The sequence below is a fragment of the Stegostoma tigrinum genome, chromosome 11 (genome assembly GCF_030684315.1).
Source record: "Stegostoma tigrinum isolate sSteTig4 chromosome 11, sSteTig4.hap1, whole genome shotgun sequence".
Lineage (NCBI taxonomy): Eukaryota > Metazoa > Chordata > Chondrichthyes > Orectolobiformes > Stegostomatidae > Stegostoma > Stegostoma tigrinum.
Window position 1 is genome coordinate 76,615,385 of NC_081364.1, and position 13,312 is coordinate 76,628,696.

At 47.6% G+C, this 13,312-nt stretch overlaps 1 non-coding gene across 1 annotated transcript; it reads right to left on the bottom strand.

Moving 5' to 3' along the window:
• Window positions 1-11,727: 11,727 nt before the first annotated feature.
• trnal-caa (transfer RNA leucine (anticodon CAA)) lies at window positions 11,728-11,842 on the bottom strand. Its single transcript has 2 exons — window positions 11,805-11,842; window positions 11,728-11,773 (listed from the first exon to the last, which is right to left on the bottom strand). It is a non-coding gene; the product is annotated as a tRNA-Leu (tRNA).
• Between the last annotated feature and the right edge of the window lie 1,470 nt (window positions 11,843-13,312).

Sequence of the window (13,312 nt, forward strand, 5' to 3'; positions counted from 1 at the left end):
TCTTGTCAATGAAACTCATTTCACCAGAACAAATAAAAGTAATCTGTCCTATTAAAGACATATATTCAGCCCAATCTGTTTACTAAAGCAGCTTTAATGAGAATTTAACTTTGTTCTATGTCTCCGATCTTTCTGAAAAACCATGAAACTTTCCTGAGTATTTTCAAAGTGTCGTTCAAAAATCAGATTTGGAAGTTTTACCCATCATTCTGAAAGGGACAGCCTTTGTGACCACATTAATTCTCTCCTTATTTTCCGGTTTCTGAAGACAATAGACGTAGAAACTTGGATCAGAAGTAAGTGATCAGAAAAACCAAACCCAGTCTGCCATGCCATGAGCTCTTGAAAGATCTGGATGTGGCCTCAAATAAACATTCCTCTCTACCCCTTATAACACTAGTGTGCCATTCTTAGTCAAGAATCTTTCTGCCTCTCCCTTAAGAATATTCAATGACTTATCCTCCATCTCTTTCTGAAAGACTTCCATAAGCACACAATCCTTTGGAAGGGTACAAGAAATAAGTCAACATTGTCTAACTGAGATATTCTCCAGTTTACAGTCCATCCACTGTTCACAAATGGAAATAATGTTTCAGCATTCAACTTGAAAAGACTGCTCGGAATATTTTGGGTTCAAACAAGACCATGTGTCATTCGCCTAAAGTCCAATAAATCCAGGGCCAGACTGGTTATGATTTCCTCTGAAGATAAATACTTCTCACAGGAATCACTTCAGTCAATCATCTCTGGATGGCTTCTAACTTCATCATGCCCACAGTGCTCTCAATGCAGTCTCACCATTACCCTGGAAAAGCGTCTAAAAACTGCCCTATTCGGCCTTGAAACTGCTCGACCACATCCTGAAGCAAACCAGGTACTACAGCCACGTTACCTTCCTTAGTCCCTGCCTATGGAACCAGATCATCCCCAATGGACTACAGTCCACATTCAAGCCTTCCCAATTTGGCCCCAGACGTGACAATGTCTACATCCAGTACATTAAGACACTTCAGAAGTGTTTCTCCCTGCGACTCCTGAAACACACACTCGCAGCAATCCTCCGGCATCTCCAGGCATTGCAATCCAGCCTACCCCAGCTCACAGCCTCCCTCTCTCAGACCTGCAAAGGACCCCTCCTGTTTTTTATTCTGCGTAGGATCCACAACCTGAACTCACAATTCTACTCAGCTTTAGTGGGCACAAAAAACCATAAGTACAGTAAACTTCCTGGTGCCAACCACCCAAAACACGCTTCCTCCACCTCCCAAATCCCCAACCCTATCCAGGAACTCCCACACAATGTGCCCACCACCATTGGCCATGTGGCCACTGCCGGAGCCACCAGGAAAGATGTCACATCCTCCGCCGCCGGATACACCGTTTCCAGGACAGCGAATGCCACTGCCTCCATTTCCGAGTCCAACACCATAGACACTGAGGACACTCCTACCGTCACCGCGGCTGCCACCTCCTATCCCGCTCCGCCCACCACCACCTACGGTGCTCCATCCACCACCGATGCAACTCCACCCACGCCAATGCTACTCCACCCACATCGCCATTGACAACTCCACCCGCCGTTGCCGAAGGAACTCTGCCCGCCGCCTCCACAGCCAGCAGCTCCAGAGGAGACAGAAACACTGAGCCCTGCCGAGTCTAAACCATCCCTTCCTTACTACTCCCCTTACTGAGGACGAACGGTCAGCCCTCAGGAAAGGGCTCACCTTTGTCCCCCTCCACCCACACATCAACGAGAACAGCTCATGCTTGGACGCTGAGTAGTTTTTCCACCACATCGGCCTCCACGCTTACTTCTTTAACCGTGAGCCTAACCCGCCCTCTACTGGCCCCTTCACCCTCCTCCAAAACACCCACCCCTCCTGGACACCATCCCAAGGGCCCCTACCCTCCCTCGACCACTTATTCATTAACTGCTGTTATGACATCAATCGCCTCAACCTCTCCACCCCTCTCACTCAATCCAACCTCTTCCCTGCAGAAGATGCAGCCCTCTGCTCCAGTCCCAACCTCACCATAAAACTCATGGACAAGGGAGGCATAGTTGTAGTATGGTGCACTGACCTCTACATCGCCGAGGCTATATGCCGACACTCCTACACCACTTTTGACTGTCCCCTTGATCATGACCCCACGCCTGATCACCAAACCATCATCTCCCAAACCACCCACAACCTCATCACCTCAGATGACCTCCCACCCACAGCCTCCTACCTCATCATTCCCCAACCCCATATTGCCCACTTCTGTCTCCTTCCCAAAATCCACAAACCTGCCTGCCCTGCTCGACCCATTCTCTCCACCAGCTCCTGCCCTACCAAACTCATCTCCACCTAGCTGGACTTCATTTTCTCCCCCTTTGTCCAGGAACTCCCTACCTCCGTCTGTGACACCACCCAAACTCTCCACCTCTTCCAGAACTTACAATTCCACGGTCCCCGAAACCTCATCTTTACCACGGACGCCCAGTCCCTATGCACCTGCATTCCCCATACAGATGGCCCAAAGGACCTCTGCTTCTTCCTGTCCCGCAGGCCCGACCAGTCCCCCTCCACTAACACCCTCATCCTCATAGCCAAACTCGTCCTCACACTCTACAACTTCTCTTTCAATTCCTCCCACTTCCTACAAATAAAGGGGGTGACCATAGGTACCCGCATGGGCCCAAGCTATGACTGCCTCTTTGTAGGTTACATGGAACAATCCCTCTTCCTTACCTACACTGGCCCTAAATCCCACTTCTAATTCCGTTACATTGACGACTGTATCAACGCCGCCTCATGCTTCCAGTAAGAGCTCAAACAGTTCATCCACTTCACCAACACCTTCCACCCGAACCTGAAGTTCACCTGGACCATCTCCAATACCTCTCTCTCCTTCCTTGGCCTCTCCATCTACATCTCCGGCAACCACCTCGAAACCGATATCCATTTCAAGCTCACCGACCCCCACAGCTACCTAGAATACACCTCCTCCCACCCACCTTCTTGCAAAAATGCCATCCTCTATTCCCAATTCCGCCACATCTGCTCCCAGGATGAGGAATTCCACCCCTGTGCATCTCAGATGTCCTCATTTTTCAAGGTCCGCAACCTCCCCTCTCAGTGATCGAGAACACCCTCGACCGTGTCTCCTGCATTTCCCGCAACTCATCCCTCACACCCCCTCCCCGCAATAACAACCAAAACAGAATCCCCCTCGTCCTGATGTACCACCCCACCAACCTCCGATCCAACACATCATCCTTCGACACTTCCGCCATCTGCAATCCAACCCCAACATGAAAGACATTTTTCCCTCCCCACCCTTATCTGCTTTCTGGAGGGACCACTCTCTCCATGACTCCCTTGCCCGCTCCACACTCCCCTCCAGCCTCCCCACAACCGGCACTTTTCCCTGCAACTGCAGGAAGAGCTACACGTGCAAATATACCTCCCCTGTCACCCAAATCTCTGACCCCACATCTGCTAATGTGGTACACTGCATCCGCTGTCCCGTTGTGGCACCCTCTACATTGTGGAACCCAGCGGAGGCTTGGGGACCACTGTGCAGAACACCTATGCTTGCTTCGCACTCAACAACTGCACCTCCCAGTTGCAAAACATTTCACATCCTGTTCCTTAGACGACATGTCCATCATGGGCCTCCTGCAGTGCCACGACGATTCTACCCAAAGGTTGCAGGAACAGCAGCTCATATTCCGCTTGGGAAACCTGCAGCCCAATGGTATCAATGAGGACTTCACAAGCTTCAAAATCTCCCCTACCCCTACCACATCCCAAAACTGGCCCATGTTGTCCCCGCCTCCCTAAACTATTCTTCCCCCAACCTATCCCTTCCACGCACCTCAAGTCCAACCCCCATCTCCTACCTCCTAACCTCATCCCGCCCCTTGACCTGTCTGTCCTCTATGGACTGACCTATCACCCCCCTAACTCTCAACCTCCAGTCACCTTTACTGGCTCCATCCCCGCTCCTTTAACTTGTCTGTCTCCCCTCCATCTATATTCTCCTCTCTCCATTTTCTATCCATCTCCCCCCTCCCTATTTATTTGAGCCCCCTCCCCTCCCCAATTTCTGATGAAGGGTCTAGGCCCCAAACGTTGGCCTTCCTGCTCCTCTGATGCTGCTTGTCCTGCTGTGTTCATCCAGCCCCACACTTTGTTATCTCAGATCCTCCAACATCTGCAGTTCCTACTATCTCTGTTGGAAAAGCTCAGAGATCATGGGAATAGCATTAAAACTGCCCGAAACACCAGCTTTTGTGCCCCTGAGATGCTGCTTGTCCTGCTGTGTCCATCCAGCCCCACACTTTGTTTTGCTGGAAAAGCTCAGCCTGTTTGCAGCATCTTTGAAGGATCAGGCAGAGTTTAACCTTTCGGGTCCGGTGACCCGCCCTCAGAATTGTGGCCTCGTCCTCTGATTGGTGGGAGAACAAGCACGTCCGGAGCCTTCTTCCTGTTCCGCCTCTTGCTTGCTATTGGTCGTTAGATGTCGTGATCGGCTATGGAGCATGCGCACTGGGAGGGATATCCGGAATGAAATGGTCCTCCATGAGAGCCACAAGCGGTGAGTACAGGTTAAAGGGGAGGGCAGCTTCATACTCTGTTACTTTTCTCACAGCATTCAACAACTTGAAAACTGGATTGAAAATGATAGACAGAGCAGCCACTCCAGAAGCTTCCAAAATCACGCTGCACCTTCTTGATCTGCTGCCATCCACGTGGTGAAGTAGCTCCCATGTTGCTGTTTGGGAAGGAGTTACAGGATTTTCATCCAGTGGTGATAAGGTTGTGCTGATATTTGTGTCAGTTGTATTCGTTTTGTTCTTATTCCACCTTCACCATATTAGAAACATAGAAAACCGGAACAGGTGCAGGCCATTGTAGCTTTCGATCCTTCTCCGGTAGCCACTTTGATCATGGCTGATCATTCTACTCATATTCTTCCCACTTGAGAGTCATACCCTTTGATCCCTTAAGCCCTCACAACTATACATATCATCATCATCATTATCAGTATCAGTGTTTGGCCTTAACTGATTTCTGTGGCAGCAAATTTCACAGGGTCCCCAGTCTCTTTTTTTTTTGAAAAGGTTTCCTCATTTCAGTCCTTAACAGCTTAGCCCATGCCCCTCAGCTCTGACTACCTGGTCACTGACAACATCCTTCCTGTATTTAGGCTTGTTAGAATTTTATTGGCTTCTGTGAAGTCTTTCCTCATTCTTCTAAACTCGGGCAGCACGGTGGCTCAGTGGTTAGCACGGCAGCCTCACAGCACCAGGGACCCAGGTTCTATTCCAGCCTCGGGCAACTGTCTGTGTGTAACTTAGAACATAGAACAGTACAGCACAGAACAGGCCCTTCAGCCCACAATGTTGTGCCGACCATTGATCCTCATGTATGCACCCTCAAATTTCTGTGACCATATGCATCTCCAGCAGTCTCTTAAATGACCCCAATGACCTTGCTTCCACAACTGCTGCTGGCAACGCATTCCATGCTCTCACAAATCTCTGTGTAAAGAACCCACCTCTGACATCCCCTCTATACTTTCCACCAACCAGCTTAAAACTATGACCCCTCGTGCTAGCCATTTCTGCCCTGGGAAATAGTCTCTGGCTATCAACTCTATCTATGCCTCTCATTATCTTGTATACCTCAATTAGGTCCCCTCTCCTCCTCCTTTTCTCCAATGAAAAGAGACCGAGCTCAGTCAACCTCTCTTCATAAGATTAACCCTCCAGTCCAGGCAGCATCCTGGTAAACCTCCTCTGAACCCTCTCCAAAGCATCCACACCTTTCCTATAATAGGGCGACCAGAACTGGACGCAGGATTCCATGTGCGGTCTAATCAAAGTTTTATAGAGCTGCAACAAGATCTCACGACTCTTAAACTCAATCCCCCTGTTAATGAAAGCCAAAACACCATATGCTTTCTTAACAACCCTGTCCACTTGGGTGGCCGTTTTAAGGGATCTATGTATCTGCACACCAAGATCCCTCTGTTCCTCCACACTGCCAAGAATCCTATCCTTAATCCTGTACTCAGCTTTCAAATTTGACCTTCCAAAATGCATCACCTCGCATTTATCTAGGTTGAACTCATCTGCCACCTCTCACCCCATCTCTGCATCCTGTCAATGTCCCGCTGCAGCCTACAACAGCCCTCTATACTGTCAACGACACCTCCGACCTTTGTGTCGTCTGCAAACTTCCTGACCCATCCTTCAATCCCCTCATCCAAGTCATTAATAAAAATTACAAACAGTAGAGGCCCAAGGACAGAGCCCTGTGGAACACCTCTCACCACTGACTTCCAGGCAGAATATTTTCCTTCTACTACCACTCGCTGTCTTCTGTTGGCCAGCCAATTCTGTATCCAAGCAGCTAAGTTCCCCTGTATCCCATTCCTCCTTACCTTCTGAATGAGCCTACCATGGGGAACCTTGTCAAATGCCTTACTGAAGTCCACATACACCACATCCACAGCTTGACGCTCATCAACTTTTCTAGTCATAACCTCAAAAAACTCGATAAGTTTTGTGAGGCATGACCTACCCCTCACAAAGCCATGTTGACTGTATTTGATCAAGCCATGCTCTTCCAGATGGTCATAAATCCTGTCCCTCAGAATCCTTTCTAACACCTTGCAGACGACAGACGTGAGACTTAATGGTTTGTAATTGCTGGGGATTTCCCTGTTTCGTTTCTTGAAGAGAGGAATTACATTTGCCTCTCTCCAGTCCTCAGGTACGACTCCAGTGGAGAGCGAGGATGCAAAGATCCTTGCAAGTGGCGAAGCAATTGCATTTCTCGCTTCCCAAAGCAGCTGAGGACAAATCTGTTCCGGGCCTGGCGACTTGTCAATCTTAATGTTTGACAAAATTTTCAGCACATCAGCTTCCTCTATCTCTATCCATTCCAGCATGCACACCTGTTCTTCAAAGGTTTCACTACAAAGTTCGTTTCTTTCGTAAAGACAGAAGCAAAAAACTCATTTAGGGCTTCCCCTACCTCCTCAGGCTCCACACACAAGTTCCCTATGCTATCCCTGATCGGCCCTACTTTTTCTTTGACCATTCTCTTATTCCTCACATAAGTGTAAAATGCCTTCGTGTTTTCCCTGATTCCTTCTGCCAAGCCTTTCTCGTGCCCCTTCCTGGCTCTCCTCAGACCATTTTTGAGCTCCTTCCTTGCCTGCATGTAATCCTCTCTAGCTGAACTTGACCCTAGCTTCCTCCACCGTATGTAAGCTACCTTCTTCCTTTTCACAAGAAGCTCCACTGCTCTCGTCATCCAAGGTTCCTTTATCTTACCCCTTCTTGCCTGTCTCAGAGGGACATATTTACTCATCACTCGCAACAACTGTTCCTTAAACAGTCTACACGTCTATAGTTCCCTTACCATGGAACAATTGCTCCCAGTCCATGCTTCCTAACTCATGTCAAATCGCGTCATAGTTTCCTCTTCCCCAATTAAATATCCTCCCATTTTGCCTAATCCTCTCCTTCTCCATAGCTATGTAGAATGTGAGGCAGTTATGGTCACTATCACTAAAATGCTCTCCCACCACAAGATCTGATACCTGCCCTGGCTCGTTTCCGAGCACCAAGTCTAGAATGGCCTCTCCCCTCGTCGGCCTGTCAACGTATTGCATTAGGAAACTCTCCTGAACACACCTTACAAAAACAGCTCCATTCAAATCTTCTGCTCGAAGGAGGTTCCAATTAATATTAGGAAAGTTAAAGTCACCCATTACAACAACCCGACTGTGTCCACAATTTTCCAAAATCTGTCGACCCATGCTTTCTTCAATCTCCCTGCTGCTATTGGGGGGCCTGTAGTAAACCCCTAACAAGGTGACTGCTCCCTTGCTGTTCCTAATTTCCACCCAACTGACTCAGTAGGCAGATCTTCCTCGACAATGGAAGCTTCTGTAGCTGTAGCTTCTAACCCTCTCTGATTAGTAGTGCTACACCCCCTCCTCTTTTTCCCCCTTCCCTATTCTTTTTAAATGTTCTAAACCCTGGAAGATCCAGCAACCATTCCTGCCCATGAGAAACCCATGTCTCTGTTATGGCCACACCATCTTAGCACCAGGTACTGATCCATGCTCTAAGTTCATCACTTTTATTCCTGATACTCCTTGCATTAAAGTAAACACACTTTAACCGATCCCTTGGTTCCTTCCCAGGAAAATCCTTCCCACTAGCTGGTCTACCTCTTGCTACTGCCTCACCTGCATCAACTCTCACCTCTGGTATACAACTCAGGGTCCCACCCCCTGCCATACTAGTTTAAACCCTCTCGAACTACTCGAGCAAACCTTCCACCCAGGACATTGGCCCCCTTCCAGTTCAGATGCAACCCGTCCTTCTTGTACAGGTCCCACCTTCCCCAAAAGGCATCCCAATTATCAACATATCTGAAGCCCTCCCTCCTGCACCAGCTGCGTAGCCACGTGTTAAGCTGCGCCCGCTCCCTGTTCCTCACCTCGCTATCTCATGGCACCGGTAGTAAGCTAGAGAACACGACTCTGTTCGTCCTGCTTTGCAGCTTCCATCCTAACTCCCTGAAATCACTTTTTATATCCTCAATCCTATTTCTGGCTATATCATTTGTGCCAATATGTAACACGATTTCTGGCTGTTCGCCCTCTCCTTTTAGAACCTTATCCACCAGATCGGAGACGTCCCGGACCCTGGCACCAGGGAGGCAATATACCTTCCGGGAATCCCGATCCTGACCACAAAATCTCCTGTTAATTCCCCTAACTATCGACTCCCCTTCCACGAGTACTTTTCTATTCTACCCCCTTCCCTTCTTTGCCACAGTGTCAGGCTCAGTGCCAGGGAACTGGCTACTATGGCTTTCCTCTGGTAGGTCACCCCCACCCCAGCAGTATCCAAAACGGTATGCTTACTGCTGAGGGGAATGCCCACAGGGGTTCTCTGCACTGCCTGTCTGTCCCCTTTCCTCCCCCTAACTGTAACCCATCTATCCTTGTCCTGAGCCTGAGGAGTGACCAACTCCCGGTAACTCCTCTCAATTACCCCCTCTGCCTCCCGAATGATCCGTCGTTCATCCAGGTCCAGCTCCATTTCCCTAACACGGTTTTCAAGGAGCTGTAGTTGGGTGAACTTCCCGCAGATGTAGCCAGCGGAGACGTGTGCCATGTCTCCCAACTGCCACATTCTGCAGGAGGAGCAAGCAACTGCCCTAGCATCCATACCCCACTTATCTGAACACCCGCTCAGTCCTAAAATAGAAAGCTTAGTTCAAGGTGCTATAAAATTAATAACAAACTTATATTCAATAGAGAAAGTTTAGAATGAACCTTACCTTATTAACTAGATTAATAATCAGCATAGCTGTGGTTTGAGTCCCACAGGTGCCTGTGGCTTTGATAGACTGTATCTTGTCTAAACCTCTTGTAAATAGTGCCAGTTGCTTGGTTCCTGAAAGCTGAAGTGGCTTGTTTCTTGTGTTTAAACTCAATGCATTATTACTCCTCTGCTCCCACTCCAGTTCCCTGAGCTTAACCCAACTGGCTGTTTTGTTTGTTGCTGTTTTGTGATCTGTAACAATTGACACTTGTCAGCCACTCAGAGAGAGAAATTTTGATAAATATCCCGATTTGACAGATAAACCTGATAACTTTGCCGAAGATGACATGATTGAAATGCATAACTAATCTAGTTCCAATTAACGATCTGTGGACCTGAAAGGTTACCTCTCTTCTGCTCCACAGATGCTGCCAGGCCTGCTGAACGTCTCGGTCAATTCCTGTTTGTCTTTCAGACTTTCAGCATCTGCAGTTCATTGACTTCTGTTAACTTGAATAATTTCTGGGACAAATCAGCCCACCTACCAGCTCCAGAGCTTTTTTCCTGCTCCTGAAAATCAGTCATCACAATAAACGAGCAGAATAGATCTCCCATTCCCGGACCAAAAACGGAACCCAGCCTACAGCAGTGAAAGCGCCAAATCCTAACCACTGCTCCACCAGGAAGGGCACTTCAGACTCTTGTATCTTTTCTCACTGACACTGCTTCTGACTTTTTATTTTGTACCATTTTTGCTGCAGATCAGTTTCTCCCTTTCACCAAAATTCCCTTTGCCTTTTTAATTCCCTGCTGCACCTGCAATCCTACTTTTAGCGATTCATGCACAAGTGCACCAAAGTCCCTCTCCACAGCAGCGTGCTGCATCTTTTTTTACCATTTAAAACATAGTCCATTTTGCGTTATTCCTACCAAAATAGATGACCTCACACTTATCAACATTGTACTCCATCTGCCAGGCCTTTGTTCCCTCACTTAGACTATCTATATCCCTCTGTAGATGTTTCGTGTCTTCTGCACACTTTGCCCTATACTCGTCTTAGTGTCATCTGCAAATTTTGACACACCGCGCTTAGTCCCCAATTCCAAATCATCTGTGTAAATTGTAAACAATTGTGGTCCCAGCACTGATCCCTGAGGCACACCACTAGCCACTGAACACCAATGAGAAAAACACCCATTGACCCCTACTCTTTGTTTTATACTGGTCAACCAATCCTCTATCCAAGCCAATACATTACCTGTAATATGGTGCAACTTTATCTGATGTAGCAGGCTTTGATGTGGCACCTCGTCACTTGCCTTCTGGAAATCAAGATACACCACATCCACAGGTACCCCATTGTCCACATAGCAGATAATGTCCTCAAAGAATTTCACCAAATTAATTCAGCAAGACCGACCCTTCATGAACTCATGAACACCAGTGGGACAATTTATATCCAAATATCTTGCTATTTCTTCCTTGAACATAGATTCAATCATTTTCCCCAGTGCCGAATTTATGCTAACTGGACCAATGTTACCGGCTTTTTGGCTACTTCCTTTTTTAAACAGTGACGTCACATTGGCTGTTATCAATCTGCGGGATCCACCCCAGAGTCCAGTGAATTGTGGTAAATAATTACTAGTGCATTTGCTATGTCCCCCATCGCCCCTTTTAGTATCCTGGGATGCAGTTAATCAGGGCCAAGAGACCCCCATGTCCACTGTTAGCCCCGTTACCTTGGCCAACACTGCCTCTTTAGTGATAATGATAATCTCTATCACAATCAGTGAGACTTCAACATCAGAGGTGAATTAAATGGGAAGAACCATTGAAATGCATCATTTTCATTAGCTCAGAAACAGTACTACAAAAATGATCTTTATCGAAACATACAGGTGTTATTGGCGATGTAACAGATTGGATGAAGAAAGGTTCGTTCCCTCCTGGGACCATCTGGGAAGGGAGTGTTTAATATCAGAATGGAGGTCGCACATTTAAGGCAGAATCGAGGTGAAGTTTATTCTCTCAGATGGTTGTGAATTAGTGGATTCTTTTACAGAAGAGGATTGTCAGAGCTGGGCCACAAAGTACATTTAAGGCTGAGTTCGAAAGATTTTTAGCAGCAAGGGTATCAATGGTTATCGGGAAATCCAAGAAAGTGCCGTTCAGGATTATCAGGTCAGGATTATCCGCTCATTTAATAGCAGAGCAGATTTGATGGACTGAGTTGTCTCCTTCTCCTCCAAAACTGCATCATGTTAATATAAAGCTGCAAAACTGACGGGAGCAAATTTTGCTCACAAGACAGGTAGATCCCATCGGGATACTGAACCTCAGTGATATTTGCAAAGGACAACAAACAAAGGGCAGTCATTGTCAGAAGTGGGATTTGAACCCACGCCTCCAGGCGGAGACCAGAACACCCAGCTTTACAGTGGAAGGAGTCTATTCCTTGAGTCTGGCGCCTTAGACCACTCGGCCATCCTGACACACCTTTGCAGCTCCAGAGTGATCTTTATACCAGAGTAAACAGGAAAAGCCAGTCTTCAGCACCCACAGTGAGCCTGGCTCCATGAGGCCCACAGTCACCTCTCACAAACCACCGTTGCCCTTCACTTTTCCTGACCTCCCCCTTGTTCTTGTCTGAAACAAATTGCACGTCTGGCAAATGCAGCTGACATTGCTGATGTAGAACTGTAATGTAGATTGAAGCGACACCGCCTGGTCTATGGCATAATTCTACTTCTAAAGGTCAGACAATATTTCAGAGTTATTATTGTAAATTTTAACCACGAACATTCCACGGCAGTGAAGGCATTGAATCCTTATCAGCAGACTACGAGGGAAGACGTATATCTCTATCACCCTGGTCACTGCCTGATTCAGCATTACATCTCTCATCCTTCTGCACATGATTCCTTCAGCTCCATCATGGTTTTGTCACATTGTCTTGGTTTATACTGCACACACTATCTTGCCATCTATTGCATTGCAGTTTCGAATGCATGAAACCCGACCTTACAGGGCACAGTCTTCACTCTATAGGGCAGTAGTGAAAGCAATGGTCTTGTAAAGCACCGGCCATGAGTTTGCTTCTAACTGGAGGAGATGAGAATGTTTGTACAACTGCTACATCCAATATCCAAAGGAACACTTTCACCTCGTCTGAAATTATGCCAATGTCATTTCCTCCACAGGCCAGCAGTGAGGTGAGGTGAGGTATTATAAACTGCAGGTTGACAAGGAAACAATTGGGGAGCAACATGGAGAGGGGAGCGGCCGAATGCTTTATTTCTTTGCTGTAATCAGATTCTGGTTTTGAAGTGTGAAATGGGACTATAGAACCCAAATGGGTGAAATCCTACCTTCTGGGGCTTGGTCTCTGCTGAGGCCTTTGTCACCTTCTGGGAAATATGCCTGTGTGTTACCTTCTGAGGGTGAAAATGTGGTCCACTTCCCCAAGGGAATGTCAACATCTCAAACAGCCGGCCCATTGCCTCGTAGCACACAGGGCTATGGGCCAAGGCTGGAAACTGGGATGTTGAGCCTCCTTCTGTGCTGCAAAAACATGATGATTCAGTCATTTTCAGTAAAAACAACTATTGTAGAAAGAACAAAAAAGCTAGGAGTTGTGCCGTTAAGAAACGATGCACACACATCCATCGCTCTCCCTGCTGGTCTAGTGGTTAGGGTTTGGCGTTTTCAATACCACAGCCGGCGTTCGATTCCCGGTCAGGAAATCAAGTTTTATTTTTCCTGATGGTGGCAACGCAAAGGCAGTGCAGCTCTGTCTGCAATCCTTTCAATGTCAGTTCCTGTCCCCGAGAACATCAGGGTCCATGTTCCAGCTGCTTAAAGAGGGGTAAGGTGCCTTAGCTGTCACTGCTCAGTCAGGCTACTCACCTTTGTGTTGTGCTGTTAGCAGGGACATCAGCAGTGAGGGGAACATTCACAAGATA